General features: G+C 33.9%; 1 protein-coding gene and 1 long non-coding RNA gene across 4 annotated transcripts in view; both read right to left on the minus strand.

The window, feature by feature from the left end:
• The window catches only part of LOC115232381 (class A basic helix-loop-helix protein 15), a 267,709-nt gene that overhangs the window by 32,928 nt on the left and 215,008 nt on the right, over positions 1-19,773 (minus strand). The gene's annotated exons all lie outside the window — the stretch shown is intronic.
• LOC118767509 overlaps positions 19,332-19,773 on the minus strand; it is an 18,920-nt gene continuing 18,478 nt past the window's right edge. The window contains exon 3 of the long non-coding RNA XR_005003432.1: positions 19,332-19,343. This is a non-coding gene — a long non-coding RNA (uncharacterized LOC118767509). The remainder of the gene's footprint in view (positions 19,344-19,773) is intronic.

A 19,773-nucleotide genomic window follows, 5' to 3' on the forward strand; every position in this document is an offset into this window, starting at 1 on the left:
TTTAATCAAAATATCCTTGGCCTGTAGAGTAGCCTGCGGTATATACCTCGATTGGATATTTACCGCTTCTGAGGCTCCGCTCGCTATGAAACATATGTAGCCCGAAATATAAAGAAATTCTGTTTTAATTTATAGTATTTCGATAAGAAAAAAATCACCAACATCCCACCTTAGTAAACCACTATTGTCCCCGAAAGGTGTTTTTTATATTGGATCTTATATATATACACATATATATATGACAAGAAATAATTTTCGTTTCTTTTTATGGAAATAAAACAGGACTGCAAAAAAGAGCTCAAGTGAAATTGAGATAGACAAAATATCATTGATTAGAGAACAAACATCAAACTTTATATAACACCACGCTTCTATACATTTCATCGCATAAAAATAATACCATGGCCTTTGACATATCAAAGAAGTACATATACAAGCACCGAAGGTAAAAAATATATGGGCACATCTAAAAATGCCAACTATATAGAAGGACATATCCGGAAAAAGTATATACAAATCGATTAGAATAGATTATCAAAACGAATTACTAAAATATATCAATCAACTAAAGATTTTTTTACGTCTCGATTAAAAGTATATCAAAATTGTTTTTAAAAATGAGGCAATCCATGGTAGGTCCGGTATACAAGGAGCGTAAGAGAGTATATATATATATATATATATATATATATATATACACTCTCAGTGGTTAGAGCGTCGAGTTTACGATCGTAAGGTTGTGAGTTCGAATCCCGGACCGGGCTGCGTGTTGTGCTCTTGAGCAAGACACTTTATTTCACGTCGCTCCAGAAATGAGTTGCGACATCACTGGTGCCAAGCTGTATCGGCCTTTGTCCTTCCCTTGGTTAACACTGGTGACGTGGAGACGAGGAGGCCGGTATGCATGGGCGACTGCTGGTCTTCCATAAAACAACCTTGCTTGGACTTGTGCCCGGAAGGGTAACTTTCTAGGCGCAATCCGATGGTCAGTCATGACCGAAGGCGGTCTGTGTTACGCTCCTCGGATACTGGACATACTATGGATTACTTCATTTTTAAAAACGAACTATTTTGATATATTTTTAACCGAGGGTTATATAAATATGTATACGTGGAGGCGCAATGGCCAAGTGGTTAGGGTAGCGGACTTGCAGTCGTAGGACCACGGTTTCGATTCCGAGACCGGGCGTTGTGAGTGTTTATTGAGGGAAAACACCTAAAGCTCCAAGAGGCTACGACAGGGGTTGGTGACGATCCTTGCTGTACTCTTTTGCTAAAACTGTCTCTCACTCTTTCCTCTGTTGGTCTGCTCCCTTAGCCAGCGGGGTGGCGTCATTTGAAGACTAAAACAATGCGAAATGCATTGTGACCAGCGATGTATAGCAAAATCTGATAGCCTGGTCGGTCACGGTGATCACGGTCATATATGTATAGATGTACATATATAATCATATATACATATATATACACACACACATGTACACACACTCACACATATGTATATGTGTATATACATATGAATATTTATTCAAAGACAGAAATACATACGTAGATTACAGAATGTGTACGTGTGTGTGTTTGCGCGCGCGAGTATTATTGTTTGGTGATTTCCACTCGTTTGAGGCCAAGGTGAAAGGTTGAATGAAATATTTCATTTAGTAATTAATTTTATTGACCTCTTGAAAGTAGAAAGAAGAAAGCCAAATTGTCTTCACCCGACATAGAGTAGAACACTAATGGGGCGTAGTCTTCCCATCTTATTATTTCTCTCTCTCTCTCTTTTTTTTCTCTCTCTCTCTCTCTCGCTCTCTCGCGTTTCAAACAGCTCACTTATTCGAGTATTACCGCTATCAAATACTTAATGTATATGATTTGTTAAACGCTATAAACTGTGTTTATTCTAAAAGAGATTCCTTCAAAGGAGCTTTATAGAGTTAAAAACATACTAATCTTCAGGGCAAAGTGAAATGAAATCATTCCGAAGTGATTGAAAGTGATAGAAACTGATATTCCATGGTTACTTGAAAGCAACACTGAAGAGGGTAAGTAACACAAAATATCGCTCGTCGTCACTTACCGGGTGATTTTATTTCGCCTATCTCTGAGGTATAGTGTGATTATTAGCACTACACGTCATTTAAAAGGAACTACTTTGGATTAAATATCACTGATTTGTAGCATTAAGCATATGATATTGGTAATACTTGAGTCACTGAGCATGTGATTGGTTTTGTTCGGCTTGTGGTGTTCTAAAAGAATTTCATTAGCAATGTTTTGCCATTTCATGCGATTCTAGTCTCAGACTATTGACACAAACTTCATCGTTCACAGATAAAAATAATCGTTTTGAAAGTGTTTACTTTCATGATATCTGACAAAGTGAACTGAAGTCAGCATTAGTATACACTGCCTTGGCAAATGAAGACAACATGTTTTGAGTGGTTAACGTTTTCATATCAGGCAGTCAATCATAACTCACATACAATCATAAAAACCGCACATACAAACACACACACACGCCCACAGATTTCTCACATTTCATCTTGCTTATATTTACGACAAATCATTCAACAAAGATTAAGATAATAAACTTTCCAGACATTCACTACGTAGCGGCAATCTCACTTTATCGAAGCCAATTATGGCTTAATGTTACGCCCATTTCTTTTTATTCTAAATATCTAAATATTAATTTTCCGTTAATTTGTATATGCTTTTAGAAATTTAATTCTCGTTCCTCTTCCATTAATTTTATTCAAACTCATTTCTTCGTCACGAAATTTGCATTTGCCATGATATAGCTTTGCATCTTTACACTCGTTTATTGAGAGTTTGATATTTCCTTATACCATACTCCTCCGCTCTCACAAGCCATACTTTTCCGCTCTCATACAACTGGGTCCTAACCTTCTTTCGATAATATGTCACAGACTATTACTTTAAGAGTAATTATTTGATTAGGCTCCATCGTGTAATGAAAATACCTTCTAGCCTACGGTTCACACTACATTTATAATTTGACCAGCGATGTCTAATGGGTTTGATTTATCACTGTTTTTTCGAATTTTTAATTACTCTACTTTCTTCTTGATATTTTTGTCTCTAATTAATTATACTTATTTGTCCATATTTGTAAACACAAAATAATTGATATTTTGCTTGAAGAAAGTTCATCCGAGTCTGTCAATTTTTCCCATAATGTGACTATTTTATAACAAATGAAATATACTTTCAGTTCACAGTGAGACACATAACAATAACAGCAATCGTTGAAATTAGATTTTTTTTTTCTTTTTCGACATATATTTCTATATTCAAATATTTTTTATCAATCAATTGTTAGCGACATTTCATTCACAAAGTGGCTCACTAGAGTCTGACTGACGGACTCCGGAGAGCTACTGCGCGTCGTTTTATTTTCTTTTGAAGAGTTTGTTGTTTAGCATTTTATTTTATTTTAATATATCTCAGTATATTTATTAATTACTCCATCTTGGACAACATTAGATACGAATATTGTTTCGAAATGTTTGGGAGTCAACAGTTTACTAACTATTAAGTGCGTGTTGCTTGTATTTCAGTTAGCATGTTCAAATACAATTAAATGAATGTAGCTTTGGAGAAGAATCCCTATGGCAGTACCATTCCACCAAAACTAACTAAAAGCATTTCATTTTGTAATAATATTTGAAACAGTATATTGCCTCTACAATTCAAAATGGAATGCTCTCTTCCTGCTATTTCTTCATATGCGGTATTACTTAGATCTTTCCTAATGGTAATCGTTTAATTCATATTCTATCGGATGTAGGGGAGTGTTGTTTCTTATTTAAGAATGCTTTGCCTAAATTGTCTGCGCCGATACTCTGATATTTAATCGGGTATCATATTCAGAGTGGTTTAACATTTGATTGGTAGCTGAAATAAACTTTAGTTTAATTAGTTTGCGCTAATTTACGCTTTTAATATCATTAAATCTTTTGACTAATTTACGCTATGGTGTCAAATATGCATTTGTCCTTGTTTAAAAATCAAAGACTGTCCGTTAGCTCCCACTACATTTATATAGTTCTCTTTGTTATGAAATTACTTCCTTTGTATGATTACTTAACAGACGACACATTTAACTTGACAAAAATATATAGTTTTGTCGCGTGAAACGACTTCATGATTACAATGTATGTGACAAATTTCTTTCGAAGGAAGATTATGAATAAAGTAAATGAATTAATAACGGGATGTGTATGTAGGACGGAACCAATCCGTAAGATGTAGCAATTTTATGTGGTTAACGTGTTGAGAAATACATTTAATTATATATGAATAGGAATTACTTCCTAGCGGAGCATCATCATTGTTTTATGCTCAGCAGTGTACTGCTGGGAAAAAAAACGAAATTTAAGAAAACAAAACAAAAAGTAAAAGGTAATAAAGAATCAGTTGGAAAAACATAGTAATGAAAGAATCTGCTTCTTCAACTGTCCAACATTACTAAGCGGAATACAACAAAGCAAGTAATTCTTCAGCAATCCTCATCACATTTACCCTCTAACCAATAGAACAGAATCTTTTCAATAAATATAATATCACTCGTAGCTGTGACTGTTATTTCAACGTTGGTAACCATGGAGATAGAAATAACAGAATATCTTGCTCGATCATACATGCATCCGTATTACAATCCGCCAATATAGCGAATGTCTCACAATATTTAAAATATATGCAGTTAAATTCTTCGTAAAGATGCCATGGAAAATGTATTTGAACACCCGCAGATGGTATATTTAGTAGCAAATTGAAATAATATACATTAAATCATCTTTTATATTAAATCATATATTAAATCATCTTTTGAGAAAATGTTGCATCGTTACGCCAAGATTTGAATGAGGCTGATAATTTATGAATGATTAGGGCGGTAAATGAGGATGGCATCATTGCGTCAGTTGATTAAAGAAATGGTTTTTACTCTTTTGTTGTGAAAATAAATCCAACGATTTATTCTCAGACAGATTTGAGAATAAATAAGTATTGAATAACTTATTTCAAAGCAATCAGATAATCAATAAGAAAGGATATATGCTATACTCTCTACTCCGATAGACAGAATTATATTGAAAGTAAGACATCTCTATTGGTTAATCCAATATGCTTGACCCTCGTGCTGAACTAAAGTGACCCCAAACCGAGAGAATGTGCAGCTAAAGAAACTATTAATAATTCATATTTCAGGCATATATTTACTATATTTAATATGAGCTAGCATCTATTCTGGCAGAGTTTTGAGAAGCAAATATATAAATGTTATTATTTGCGTAACTCCTTCATCCGAATTCCGCCTCGTATGCTTACATACATACATACATATATATTCATACACACATATAAACACACACACATATATACACATGAATATATATAATGCGCGTGGCGTGTGTATTTTTGTGTGCGTTAGTGTAAATACATGCATAAATATCGAGGCTTTTAAAGCGATTACAATTGTAGCTCTATTTGGCATGAATTGCTAATTGATAGATAAAATATTTTAATGGACTGTTTATCGGCGCATAATGTCTATGAACATTGGCTGGAAGCTGTGTTGCTGTTGTCTTTTGTTTTTCCAGTGCGCTGAACATTGGCCTTCTATGAGATGAAAAGCAGCAAATGGTAATAGGATTACTTTCTAACAATCCAATTAGATGTCAGAAAGGCAAGACCTAAGGGGTTTATAAATGTTGGCATATGACCTTTGTTGTATGTTGACTAAGCGTGACATAAAACTAATTATCACCGTCTAAAATTGGTTAATAATGTTTTTTTTTTCGAATTATTATTACTAAAACATATATTAGAAGCCTATACACTTTGTCACACGGTCACACACGCATATTCACACTCATGCATCCAAATATAATATAGATCTATGCATATACATTTACATATATTTAGATGTATACACGTGCAGAAATAGGATACAAATTTAGATAGTCAGAAGGACAACTAGATTTAATAGATTTATATATATATACATGGACCAGGATTTCTTCGAAGTATATTAAATATATTCACATTTCCTTACGTTTATATTTCATTTAGATTAGTAATGTTCCTAAGTCATCTTGCCTTACATCTATCCATTTATCTATCCATCAACCTACATACATACGCACCAACACCACACACACACACACACACACACACACACCACACACACACACACACACACAACACACACACACACTCATGCACACACTCACAAGTATCCACTCAAACGTTTGTGTTATATTTATAATTTCAATGAGCTGCCTGATCCCTTTTTTGTGGAGTCTAAACTCCATTAATTATATTGGCACTAATTGTTCGTTTATCAGTAAATTTCACTCACAGGCGCCGGTACACCGTCGCCTGTGAGTATAGCGCTGCGAATTCGTGTATAATACGTTTTTGTAAAATCAATGTTAAATTTTAATATATACTTTTAATAAATACTTTAATAAATACTTTCAAGCATTTTGTTGCGTTCGAGGCATATATCATGCTCTAACTGCACGTTACTCCGTCTGTGTTTGCACACCAACATAACCTACGTGTTTGGAAATAGATTCTATAGGAGAATAAGAGAGCTTTTTCAGAATATTGCAAGTTCGAAGGATCCATTCAGCAAGTCATCTGCATTTTATTGCCAACTTAATAATATACACCTGTGAGGGTGCATCAGTACTCATGTCAATGACCAAATCACTGATTTTGATGTAGGGAATGCAATCCTCAAGTGTCACGTTTGCATTTCATTCAGCTTCTTGTGTTGGAAGCGCAGGGCTCGGAATTTTCTAGCGTTAAACTGCATATTATTCTAGCCCACCTGTATACTGCATTCAACTTCTGTTGCAGGTGCGCAACATCTCCAGGGTTGTGTATCCTCTGAGAGACGTTCGTAACACCTGCATAGCTATCAAAAGGTTTGAGTAGCTGAGGGCATCTCTGTGAGGGTTACTATGTATAGCAGCGGCCCCAAGAGAGTGCACTGTGGGAATCCACTCATTATCATCATTTCGTTGTCTACTACTATCTGATTTCCATTTTTTAGAAAGTCATGAAGCCACTCTCCAAGTTTTCCAACTATACAGAGATTTCGCAGCTTGCGACATATTATTCCACAATTGATTTATCAAGCGCTTTTGCAAATTTGAGATATATCAAGTCCACATTTGATTTGTTGGGCAGCTGCTCTCACATCCAGTTGTAGTACAGGAAGAGCTGCGGCAGACAATTTCTACTTGGTCGAAAACTATGATGGGTGTCAGTTAGTCAGTCACTCTCTTCAAGAAATCCAATTAATTTCCTTCAGAATATTCGCTCCATGACTTCGCTGATGTGTGATGTCAGAGAGACACGCTGTGAGATATGTGTGTATCTACATATATACATTCACACACACACTATATATATATATATATATATATATATATATATATATATATATATATATATCGAAGTACTTCAAGTGTAGAAAATACGACTGTAAAACCGTTGTTTCGGTGTGGCGAACAGAAAGCTTTAATTCTAATATTATGAAGACAATGAAATTCTTCAACACATATTTAATGATTTCTTACAATTGTTTCTGTACAAACTCTTCTTGCAACGCCAGTTTACGTTAAAATTTTTAAAGACGCACCTTTTATGCAAATATGAAGTGCCAATCTAACGTGTAAACCGCAAACTTTACGTAAATTTTTACATCGAATTTTTGCATAAACTGGCGTTGAAAGTAGAGTTAAAACAAATAATTCTAACGAATCATTAAAGATGTGTTAGAGTTTTTTTGTCGTATCACCTCAAACACTCAACATACATATATATATATTGTGTAAGATAATGTTCGAGGTTATTCAACCGTCTAAGGGATAGATGTGTAAGTCACTAAAATGTAAGACTATTGAATTAACATTTTCCTTTCTTTTCCTTCTATTTCTCTTTCTATTTTACCTTCTATTTATCTTCGCCATATAACCGTTCTAAAGATGTTTATCAATTGTAACGAGATAAATGCAAATTTATCCCATTCTGATAAATAGAAACAGCTGTAAATATACTCTCATTTTAATTAAATAATGACTTTAAAACACCAATGATCTACTTCTCATTAATTATTGCTCTATTTCATATCGTCTCTTTCTCTCTCTCTCTCTCTCTCTCTCTCTCTATATATATATATAATATATATATATATATATATATATATATAATGTTTTCCGATGGCCGGATAACTGAAGAGACGGCGGCGTGGATTTTCACCTCGGCATTCGAAACTCGGAGTTTTATCATGGCTACCGAATAATTGTCACATATTACTTTTACATATATATATATATATATGTATATAGTATGTACTACATGCACACAAACGTGTTTACGATGACATTTGAAATCGGACATTCAAAACAGTAACTACGAATTTATCAAGTAAGGAAAATTAGGTTATTCTGTAGTACAATGAAAACGTATTACCGAATGCAAGCATCACCCATTGGAAATATTGCTGTTTTAATTGGGCGGGAATGTAAAGTTACAGGTGAATATGGAAATGCATTATAATAGCACTTCTGCTTTAAATATTGATAAGGATATTAATTCTTTCGAGGCAACAATTATGTTTCAATAATCGATATCAGATAACGTCTACTTGCAAAAATAAAGATAAAAAAAGCCATATATGCATAGATGTGTGTTTGTGTGAGTGTGTATATGCGAAATTATGCATGCATGAGCTTCCGTGTCACTGTATAGACTAGGTATTCTCACACATATTGTCTCTCTCATATCCTTACACATGCATATCTACGCAAAATATACGAGAAACATATATGCATACATACAGATAAAACGTACAGATATATATAGATATATATAAAGTAAATCAATCTATCAGCTCTGTGTATATATATATATATATATCTATATACATATACACACAGATGATAGATTCATTTACTTGTATGCACATATATATATATATATATATATATATATATATATATGCATACATGTGTATTCAATGGCGAGCAGGCCATATTTGTGTAGCTTATTTCCATATACTCAAACTATGTTATTAATTGCTATATGATGGTGCGCTGTTATTGTACACGTAGAGCATATCTTTATTCAGCTGTTATTAGATAAATATTACTCGGACAGAAATTTTAAACATTGACTTTTCCGGATTAGAACTGAAATCAATAGCCATTATTTTTCGTTTACATTTTCTTCTGTTTTCTTTTCCCCTTTCATGTATATTGAGTAGCTGTATGTTTCTATTTCTAATTTGAACATGTAGTACGCAGGAGATTTATTATCGTTTGAGGCACAGCAACAAAAGTATTATCACCATCAGCCTTAACGTCCGCAATAAACTTCAAAACATGCAATTTATTCTTCCTATTACGTGTTTGTTTGGAACTGTAACACTTTCTGACTAATTCTATATGAATCCGGGTGTAAAAAGGAATATCTTCAGACTTATAAACTAATGAAACCTGAATTAATTGCCAAGTGTAAACATTGTTATAATTGATGAGATGAACTTATTCAGGCATTCAGGAATAGCGATATATATCTCTGAACTTAGGTTGGCCTCAATCTGATGTTATGAAACGACTCAATCTATAGCTGTACTCACCTAGCATATCTATGTTTGTAGGTATGTATGTATGTATGCATTATCTATCTAGCTATCTATATATTCGTCTGTACATACATAAATATATATATAAATACATACATAAATACATATATACGTACAAAAGCACACCACGCACATGCGCACACACACAACAAAACACACGCGCGCATTGTAGAATTCGGTAACAAGCCAGTCACTAAAAAGGTTATTGGGTATTAAACTTCGATGCTCCATGTTAATACATGTCAACCGTGGAAAGAGAGAACAATAACTTAATGTAGATATAACAGTGGCATACTTCCTCCTCTCCCTTTCCTTTTTTATTTTATTTTTCTTCTCTTCCTTATCCTCCCCCTTCTTTAGCAGTTGATACGCTGGGCTCTAACAAAGATACCCCAATAATGGTTTAATATGTTTTCAATCGATCAAAATATCGATTAATTAAATTCAACCACCGACGCACCCGAAATCAATCAGCCTTCAGTCTATAGCGCAAAATAATATATAAAATACTTTATTTATGCATTCAATATATATATATATATATATATTATATATATATATATATGTGTGTGTGTGTGAATATATACACACACACACACACATATATATTTATATAAATACACATATACACACACACAATATATATATATATATATATATATATATATATATATATATATATCACGTGAGGTTGGAGATGGGAAAGATGACTTCCCTTTGCAAATACTGATAGGGCACAGAAAGAGTGTCAATAGCCAGCTGGATGAATTGTCTTCCTGGGGCTACAAGCTACAGTAGCATCAATCCTTAAGTGTTAGCCACATTTAGATGGGAAATATGCTTTACGATGTCGTGCAGCTACTGTTTATACCTCGCTCAGAGATTTATTATTGCTCATATATATATATATATATATATATAAATCTCAGTTGAAAATGAACTGAGAATAGTTAAAATATTTTATTATCAATACATTTAAAGCTTTAACCGGTTTCAGAGTTTACAGTGATTTTCAAAATGTTCAAATAGAAAGACGTGGCTTATGTCGCAGCTGCCTTGCTTCTGACTAGTGTTTGAAGCTTGCCCTACTTTTGTAGGGAGACCATGGATCAAATTAGTATGTTTTGAATAGGATTTGATTGGTAGAAGATAGTCATATAACTAGTATTAGAAATTTTTGTAGGTTCCCCGCTACGTCTGTGTGTTAGTATCAAGTGACAATGTTTGGCGTCGTAAGTTAAGGCTGTCACGGTTGTCCAGATAATCAAGACTGTGAATATTTTCTGCCGTTTGTAGAAAACACTTAAGTTTATAATTTTTGTATGTTTCCCGCCACGTTAGTGTCACGTGACAGTATATTTTGTTCTTCAAAAGAAGACCGCCACGCTTGAGTGAATATATTTAGTTATAATCAAGGCATTCCAAAATTTTGTCAGTCTGGCGTGAGAGTGGACAGGAGTTGCTGTTATTTTGTCCTAAAGCTTAGGTTGTTAGTTGTGTGGGTTCCTCATAAGTGGCAGAATGAGTTTTGTGTGTGAAGAGTTATTCGTGTATGTACTCTGTAAAATATTTTTAAGCCTTGGTTTGTACCTTTGTTTGAAAGTAATTTTTTTGGTTATCTGTGCCTCATCTGTGGTATTCGCTGAACATAGGTAGGGTGAGAAGACTTGTAATGTGGAGGACTTATTTTTTGCACATATGTCTATGTGTTCACTCAGTGGAATCCGTCTGGTAATGGGTTCTCGTATTTGTTGTCAGTAAATTGTCAGTCTCTTTCTTAGAGTAAGCTTTGTTTGACATAAATAATCTTCATTACACCCTTGACATCTGATAGCGTATATTAAATTCCTTGAAGAACATGTAAAGTTACTTTTTACGGTTAAAGATTGTCCTGATTTTAATTTGTATGTTGTGTCTTCAATAAGGTTGATGCAGGTCCCGCAATTAAGGGCAGTCACACTTTTTGACTGTTGGTGTAGGAATTGTGGAATGTAATGTAGCACTAGTGAAGAATTTTTTGAGAGACTGATTGTCTTTTACTTTTGCCTTTTTTGTGTATTTCGAATGCTTGTTTGATTCTTGCGACTTGTTGTAGTAGTGGTTTGTTCTGGTGGATAATATTGTATAACCCTGTGTTTCTTGGGTTATGTGTTGTAATAAAGCGTAGATTATTGGATGTTTCTGGAGCGTTGTTGTTCCTTTTTTTTCTCTGGTTCTGCGATATTTATTGCTTTGGCACGTTCTATTCCGTTGTCTGTTGACATTAATGGATATTGTCTTTTAAGTAGTACTTGCTTTAGTTCCTGTGGTCTTTTATTGCGAGATTCAGGGTTTGAGACAATTGTGCAGATTCTTCTTGCTAGATTAAAGGGGATATTATTCGTCGTGTGTTTGGGATGGCATGAGGAGAACAGTAAGCATTGTTTAGAATGTTTGTTTGTAGTGAATATCTGTTTCAAGTATATCCAAGAATGGTAGTTGAGTTTTACTGTATTCCATGGTAAAGTTAATATTATTGTTTATGCTGTTGATTAGATTTTTGAAATCTATAAGAGTTTTTCAAATGTGTGCGTCCATAGGATAATACAGTCATCTGAGTAACGTTTTCTGTTTTCTAGTTGATATTCATGGCGGTTCAAGCCATATATTAATTTGGAAATTAAGAGAAACGATCATGTCATTAGTACCACAACCAGAGCGAAATCCGCACTGTGATTCTGGATAGATATCATTTACAGTGTGTTTGATGATCCTGTCCACAATGAGTCGAGCAAGAATCTTACCAGCAATAGACAGAAGTGATATCGCACGATGAGTATCACAAACACTTCTGTTTCTTTTTGTTCTTATAAAGATGTTGAATTGAGGCTTCCTTCAAGACTTGTGCTACACGTCCTACAATCTAAATATTAATGAAGAGGTCATGCAATTTCTTAAAAAGCTTCTGTCCACCATGCTTATAGACTTCAGGAGGGACAACATCTCTGCCAATCGCTTTACCTGAAGATATACGTTTAACTAGTTTACCACTTCTAGGAACGTTGGCTCCAAGAGACAATTCTGGTATTTCAGATTGCTATGGAATAGACATTATGACATCATCATTAGTGACTGAGGTGGAGTTAAACAGGGCTTCAAAGTGATCTTTCCATCGTTTCAGGATGTCACATTTCTCAGGCAACCGTGTCTCTCTATTAGATTAAAATATAAGAGTAACACCATGCTCTTGAGGCCATCATAAAAGGATTTAGAATCCTTTCTATCAGCATCTTCTTGGAGTTCAGTAACCTTGGAAGACCACCAAGCCTCCTTCGTCTGTCTAAGAGCATGTTGGGCCTGGCCTCTGCATTTCTTATAAGCATTCTCTCTTCCGGATGAGCACTTATCACTTATCCATGTTTTGTGAGAGCTGGGCATTTTATCTCTATCAACTGTTGGACATTTGTGTTATCACTAAACCATTCTTGATGTTTACGAACAGGAAGTCCAACAACATGCAAAGCTGCAAAGTGCATTGCATCACGTATATATATATATATATATATATACACATACATACGTGCATATATACATACATACATACATATGTACGTATATGTGTGTGGGGGCTACAAAGGATTATGAAAGAAATGTAATAAACTTAACGAGAGCATTGTATATACGTCGCATTAAACTCTGACCAACCACAAGTCTTCTTTTAGAATACCTGAATATCGCAACAACACGTCCCTGGGAAGCAGTGTATAATGCTTAAAAAAGGAAGGAACCCTATGCATAAATATACGAAAGCTCTTTGAACGACCCGTACCTTATATAAACGGGAGGAAACGATGTAAGTTTTCCTTGGCAGAAAGGGTAAGAATCCTAAGAATGTCGCTCGACCCGGGGGTCTTTTTAAACCCCAGAAAACAAGTATTCACTAAACACCTACTTCTAAAACGTTTCCTACTACAAACATGGCGTTATCCGTCCATTTAATAGGCGCGGCGTGCGTGCGTGTGTGTATATATTATATATATGATTCCCCATGATTGATCGCTAGCCACTAAACTTGTTTTTTTTTTTATATTTTCTCTCTATGTTTATTTCTGTGTTCCTTTCTATTGAAGCGTGTAGGCTCGAAACGTAAAAGACTTTCTCACTTCCCAAGCGTTAAACTAATACATCTGTTTCTTGTTTATACACCCGATTTCGTCTTTTGTTTCTTCACAAATTCCAACTATATGTGTGTGTGTATATATATATATATATATATATATATATATATATATATATATACAGAGAGAGAGAAAGAGAGCATTATATATGTGTGTGTATGTGCACGTGTGTGTCTTTTCCAGCAAGATCAATAATCTCATTGATTTTTTTTCTTATAAAATCACCCTGCCGACCCTCGTAAAACCACATTGATAAATACCTTCAGTTACCCTTTGAACTTATTTTACATGTAGACGCTCTCATCTTAAACCAGTCTATGACAGAGTTATTTGTTATACATATTGAGCTTATCCTGGTTTGATACTGAAAAGGCTCATCGGTGACCCGAAATATTAGCAGACATGTAAACAAGCCAAGGACGTGTACGTTATATCCGTATATGCAGCTATCTCAATGTTTTCATACCTGATATAAAAAGAGATATTCCATTAATTGATATTATTGTTGTTATAGCTTTTGCTTCTTACGTTGTATATTGTAGTTGCCAGTAGTAACTTACAATTTTTGAAAAGTACTTTGGCCGCTATTCTATCCTATCATTTTATCGTAAGACTTGTTTGATAAGCATGGAAAGAAAAAAATCAAAATTCCATTAAGATATAAATATTTTAATCCCTTGAGGTACGTGTCATCGTTTTCTATAAAAGCAAATGAGATTGGCGAAAACATGAAAATCTCGCTTGTATAAAGTTGTCCTCTATCCAGGAGTTAAAAAGTTGTTTTATTTAATCGAAAGCGAATATTGAATGTCTTGCTAAGATGCTATTCCCATGGCAATGCATAATAATATCTCACATCTAAAATGTTTTTTCATTTATTAATATGAAGATTTAAAAGCTTCTTATAGAGGTCCCTCTATGTCATTAGGCATGAAACATGCCAAAGGCTTTACAAACTTAATTACAATGTAACCCGTCACTTGTTACTGACTCTATGACAGCCATTAGCCTTTTCTCAGAGGTATTCCAATATTTACTAGTGCGTAGCATGCATACACTATAACTGCTAATCTTGTAACTTTTAAAGTACAGAAACGGAGCAAAAGTTATTATCAAGTAGTCCATAAATGATGTCCATTTTCTACTTGAAGCTAATAGTAAATATTAGATACCTGAAGATATGAGTTTGATTGTGCCATTTTAGATTTTTAATCCTAACTGCAGCAAAAAAGAATCACATTAACGTGTTGTTGTTCTTTTCTAAATATTAGTAAATGTTCTGAATTGCATGAGAGATCTTTAAGCAGAGCATTAGCATATCTGATAATTTTATATTGAAATTTAAAAAAAACAGAATAACATAACATGTTATAAATTCTCTATCATAATGTCAACATTTTCTTCCTCATTACAAAACGCATGATCGTCTCACTTGTCAAGCACGATTAAGATATCTCCATACATACAGTGAACCACTTTCTTGAAAAATTAACAGTCAGGCACCGATTTGCGCACTAAAATTCTTATAACTTACACAGACGCACCATTTGTAGTAAGAATCCATTTCCTCTTACCACAAGAATCCTTGTCGCTCTTAAAATGAAATTTCATGCACTCGAATATAGACACAACGTTTAACGGGTGATCTCGGCACTCCGATAATCTACACTAAATTTTATAGTATATGAATTAGTAGTAGCTATATATGCTAGATGTGAGGCATATTTTGAAAAACACTTTTAATTAAAATTAATTCAAATAATATATTACTTGCATGAAATCATGAAAAATAATTCTAAAACTTTAAATATCTTTTTAAGATCTGTTGGTCTTATAAAACCATTTACTTACTTCTCATTTCCTGATACAAAACTATTGAGATCGGTTTTGTATTTTCTTAAAACGATATTGTATTACAAGTAGTAAATTCAATGGAGTGTGATTAACATTGGTAACTTGAAGCATAACAGAGAACTCTAGCATCAGGTGTAGAGCACATCAAAGCAAAGAAAACTTTTCGAAAAATATTTAGTCTCACACTTCCGTGCTACTTATCGGTACGTTCATTCTTCTGCATTCTTATCATTAACAAATTTTTTTGTGTATTATATGATAAACAATCAATGATACGGTCCACCAGCAGCGAGCAAAGGCATTATGGAAACCTATAATTTGCTCCAAGCTCATTTCATAGAATCTTCAAGTACAGGTTATTAAAACATTGGCGCACTTGGTATTTCAAGTTTAAGACGACTCATCAATGAGCAATGAAAAGTTCTTTTAACGTCAGTTGACACAGAGAAGTATCTTATATGAATAAAATACAGCAAGATTGTAACAGGAAATGGATTCTTACTACAAATGGTGCGTCTGTGTAAGTTATAAGAACTTCAGTGCGCAAAACGGTACTTGCCTGTTAATGTTTCAAGAAAGTGGTTCACTGTATGTATGTGGATATCTTAATCGTGCTTGACAAGTGAGACGAACATGCGTTTCGTAATGAGGAAGAAAATGTTGACAATATAATAGAGAATTTATAACACACTATGTTGTTCTGTTTTTTAATTTCAATATAAAATTATCAGATATGCTAATGCTCTGCTTAAAGATCTCTCATGCAATTCAGAACATTTACTAATATTTAGAAAACAACCGGAGATGCTTGTCTGTCTTACTATCTAACAATATATAATACATATATATTTATGTGTATAAGTATGTGTCTGTATGTATATACATATGTACACACACACACACACAACACACACACCACACACACACACCACACACACATATATATATATATATATATATATATATATATATATATATATATATATATACGCACACATTAATGTTTGTGTTTAGGATCAGTTATAATGAAAAACAATTTCACATTAATCTGAAGCGTTTCCCTACAGTTTTGTACAAATTTCTTCTTCTTCAAAAATGTTGTTGACAGTGACTTTCATGTTTCAGCTAGGGGACGAGGCGATCGCCGGTCTGCAATTCGACGATGGCTCAGCTGACTGAAACTTCAACGTCACTCTCAACAACATTTTTGTATATTTTATCCTATAGTCGTTACAGCCATTAGACTGCGGCCATGCTGGGGTGACTGAATGGAGTAGGCAAAATCCAGGTGACTTATGTTTCCTCGCTAGCTGATATCTAGAAGTGATAATGATTAATGAACAAGCGGTACTCTGCTAGCTGCTCATCAAGCCGAAGATACCTTAGACAAATGAAGGTTACATTGTCGTTAAGCAAACGCAAATTCATTCGAGGGATATTATATATATAAATTTTAATTTAATGTTTCTTTATATATACATACATACATATATATATTATATATATATGTATACGTTTTAATTTAATGTTTCTTTATATATATATATAAATTATATAAATTTTAATTTAATGTTTATATATGTATATATATATATAGAGAGAGAGAGATGGTATTATTAAAATACCATCACAAGTGGTAAGCGAATTATCAACCGTACAGGCAAATTAATAAAATATATACATACAATATTAGATATGTGCATATATACACAAGGGTACCAAGGGAATATGATGACTAATCCGTATTGTTTATATATATATATAGAGAGAGAGAGGGAGAGAGAGAGAAAGGCGAAAGAGCAGTTAAAGCCGACTTTCAACGTGTTGAATGGCCGTAGTTTTTAAAATATAAATAAGATAAAAGCAATCGGATTTTACTCCTTGGTATGAAAATGATGTAAGGCGAGCGAGATAGATGAAGTCTATTTCATTAGTTACTGTGGTCAATACAAAACTAGTTTCACAATTGATATATATATATGTATGTATGTATGTATGTGTGTGTGTGTACATGCACGCCAGTATGTCCTGACCTTTTCCTGCATTTACATAAAACAAATTTACTGGTATTACTGCTAAGAAAAGACTTGTTATAAAACGGAAGTGCGGAGACACTTAAATCTAATGCAACGTGATGAGGTTGAATTTAATTAATGTTGATTTATGAGCATAAATAATGATTTCAAAGCTTCTAGTTTAGCTTAGGAAAGAAGTTTGGTTGTTTTAAGGAATATCTCTATTGAATTTATTTATAAGAGTCACTCATACTTTTATCAACCTTATCTAACCTGTTGGGGAAAATGTTATCATAAAGAATCGTTAGCAATATGAATGAAATATGCGTTTCTCTAATTATTGCCTGAGCTGACTTAATTCTCTTCCGTTCTTCTGGTGACAGAATAGCCGAAATCTATAGTAAATGTCATCTGGAACAAAATTTTCTCTGTTCTCATCGCTTGGAATTCTTTATTCGCGTAAAAAGGTTTCCATGTCACGTGAAATTCTCTTTTTAGTTAAAGACGCTATTTTAATATTTCATTCATTTACAGGTTTTAATCGTTCGATTACTAACATGCAGGAACACTACCTTTAAGGGTTTGTCACGACATTCAATTCAGCAATTATTTGATCGTCCACATAAAGGTCGAAATGTAAATTCGACATTTTCACAGTCACAAAAGATGCACAAACACACTCTAACGCTCACACAGCTATATCTTCTCTCTCTCACACAGACACACATACACACACGTGTTAACAAGTATTATGTAAAGAATGAAAACATAATTCATCACGGCATTGATAAATTTCTTGCAAGAAAGAAGGACTACTTCGCGACAGCGCGATAAGTTTAACCACTGAAGTAATAAGGAACGGAAAGTCGAGAGCCTAATCCAATTCACTAGCTTGTTACTAAATGTTCGTCTTTTACCTTTCGACGGATATTATGCCTGAATGTAAGCCCTGCCAAACTGTATGAATATGTTATTAACAAATGGCACATCCATGGAAAGCAAACACGCCTCCTACTCGATCATTTAGCTTCCTACTTCGTCAAGATTAAGCTGTTAAGGCAGAGTATATTATCTGCTGTGATGAATGGTTTCTTTAATGAATCAAAATTTAATCAAAACATATCACCTCTTCCATGACTGATGTTTTCTCATTTTATACACAATTGATATTGAACAAAATCATTTTATACCCAATACAGTATTTATCTGTTTTAACTTCTCTGAAATCTGTTTATCTTTTTTGTGTTTTTGTTATCTCCGCCTTCGCGAAGGCCAAGGTATTGTTTTCAGTTGTGTTTGTTCGTGAACAGGATATCTCAAGAACCGCTGGATAGATTCGAATGTTTGACTTCGTAATTGGCACGAACCGATTAAATTTTGGGATAGATCCGCTACCGGATAAGGATTCTGGATTATTTTTTCCTGTATTTCTACTCAATTTTTGATAACAGTCGGGTTCATTTTTATTATTTTCGTTTGTGAGTGCAGTCGAGTTTATTTCAGATATTCTCATTTTAAAAATCATCGCTGGCTAATCGTTGAGATGATGTTGCCTTGGCGGAGGTTTGCTCTCCCTGAGTTCTCTTATTATTATTGCTGTCTTTCTGTTTTAACCATGTGATTATTTGTTTGCTTAGATCTTGTTGAAAATGACAATCAAATCTAATGTTTAAATTATTGTATACATGCAGGATGAAAAAAGAAAAACTAACCGTAAGCAACTGTCAGAGAGGAATAGAAAAAAAACCTGTAACCCTAAGTAGCTGTAGAACTAGAGAAAAACAAATCGTTTTAAACTAATGTTATTTGGACAATTGCAGGTGATGACACTGGGTATCTATTAGTTTTATTGACTTTAGCAAAGAAACAGAAGGGCGAGAAAATATAGAAGTACAAATACAAGATTGTTCAAGAATTGATATCGGAAAAAATATTATTTCGAGATGCAAACTGTACGGATAAAGATCACCAAATAACTTTATTTCATATTTATTTCATCATCTCGCTCTCTCTCTCTCTCTCTCATACGCCCAACACACATACACAGAGGTCCACATATACA

Source organism: Octopus sinensis, linkage group LG2 (genome assembly GCF_006345805.1).
Source record: "Octopus sinensis linkage group LG2, ASM634580v1, whole genome shotgun sequence".
In the NCBI taxonomy this organism is placed as follows: Eukaryota; Metazoa; Mollusca; class Cephalopoda; order Octopoda; family Octopodidae; genus Octopus; species Octopus sinensis.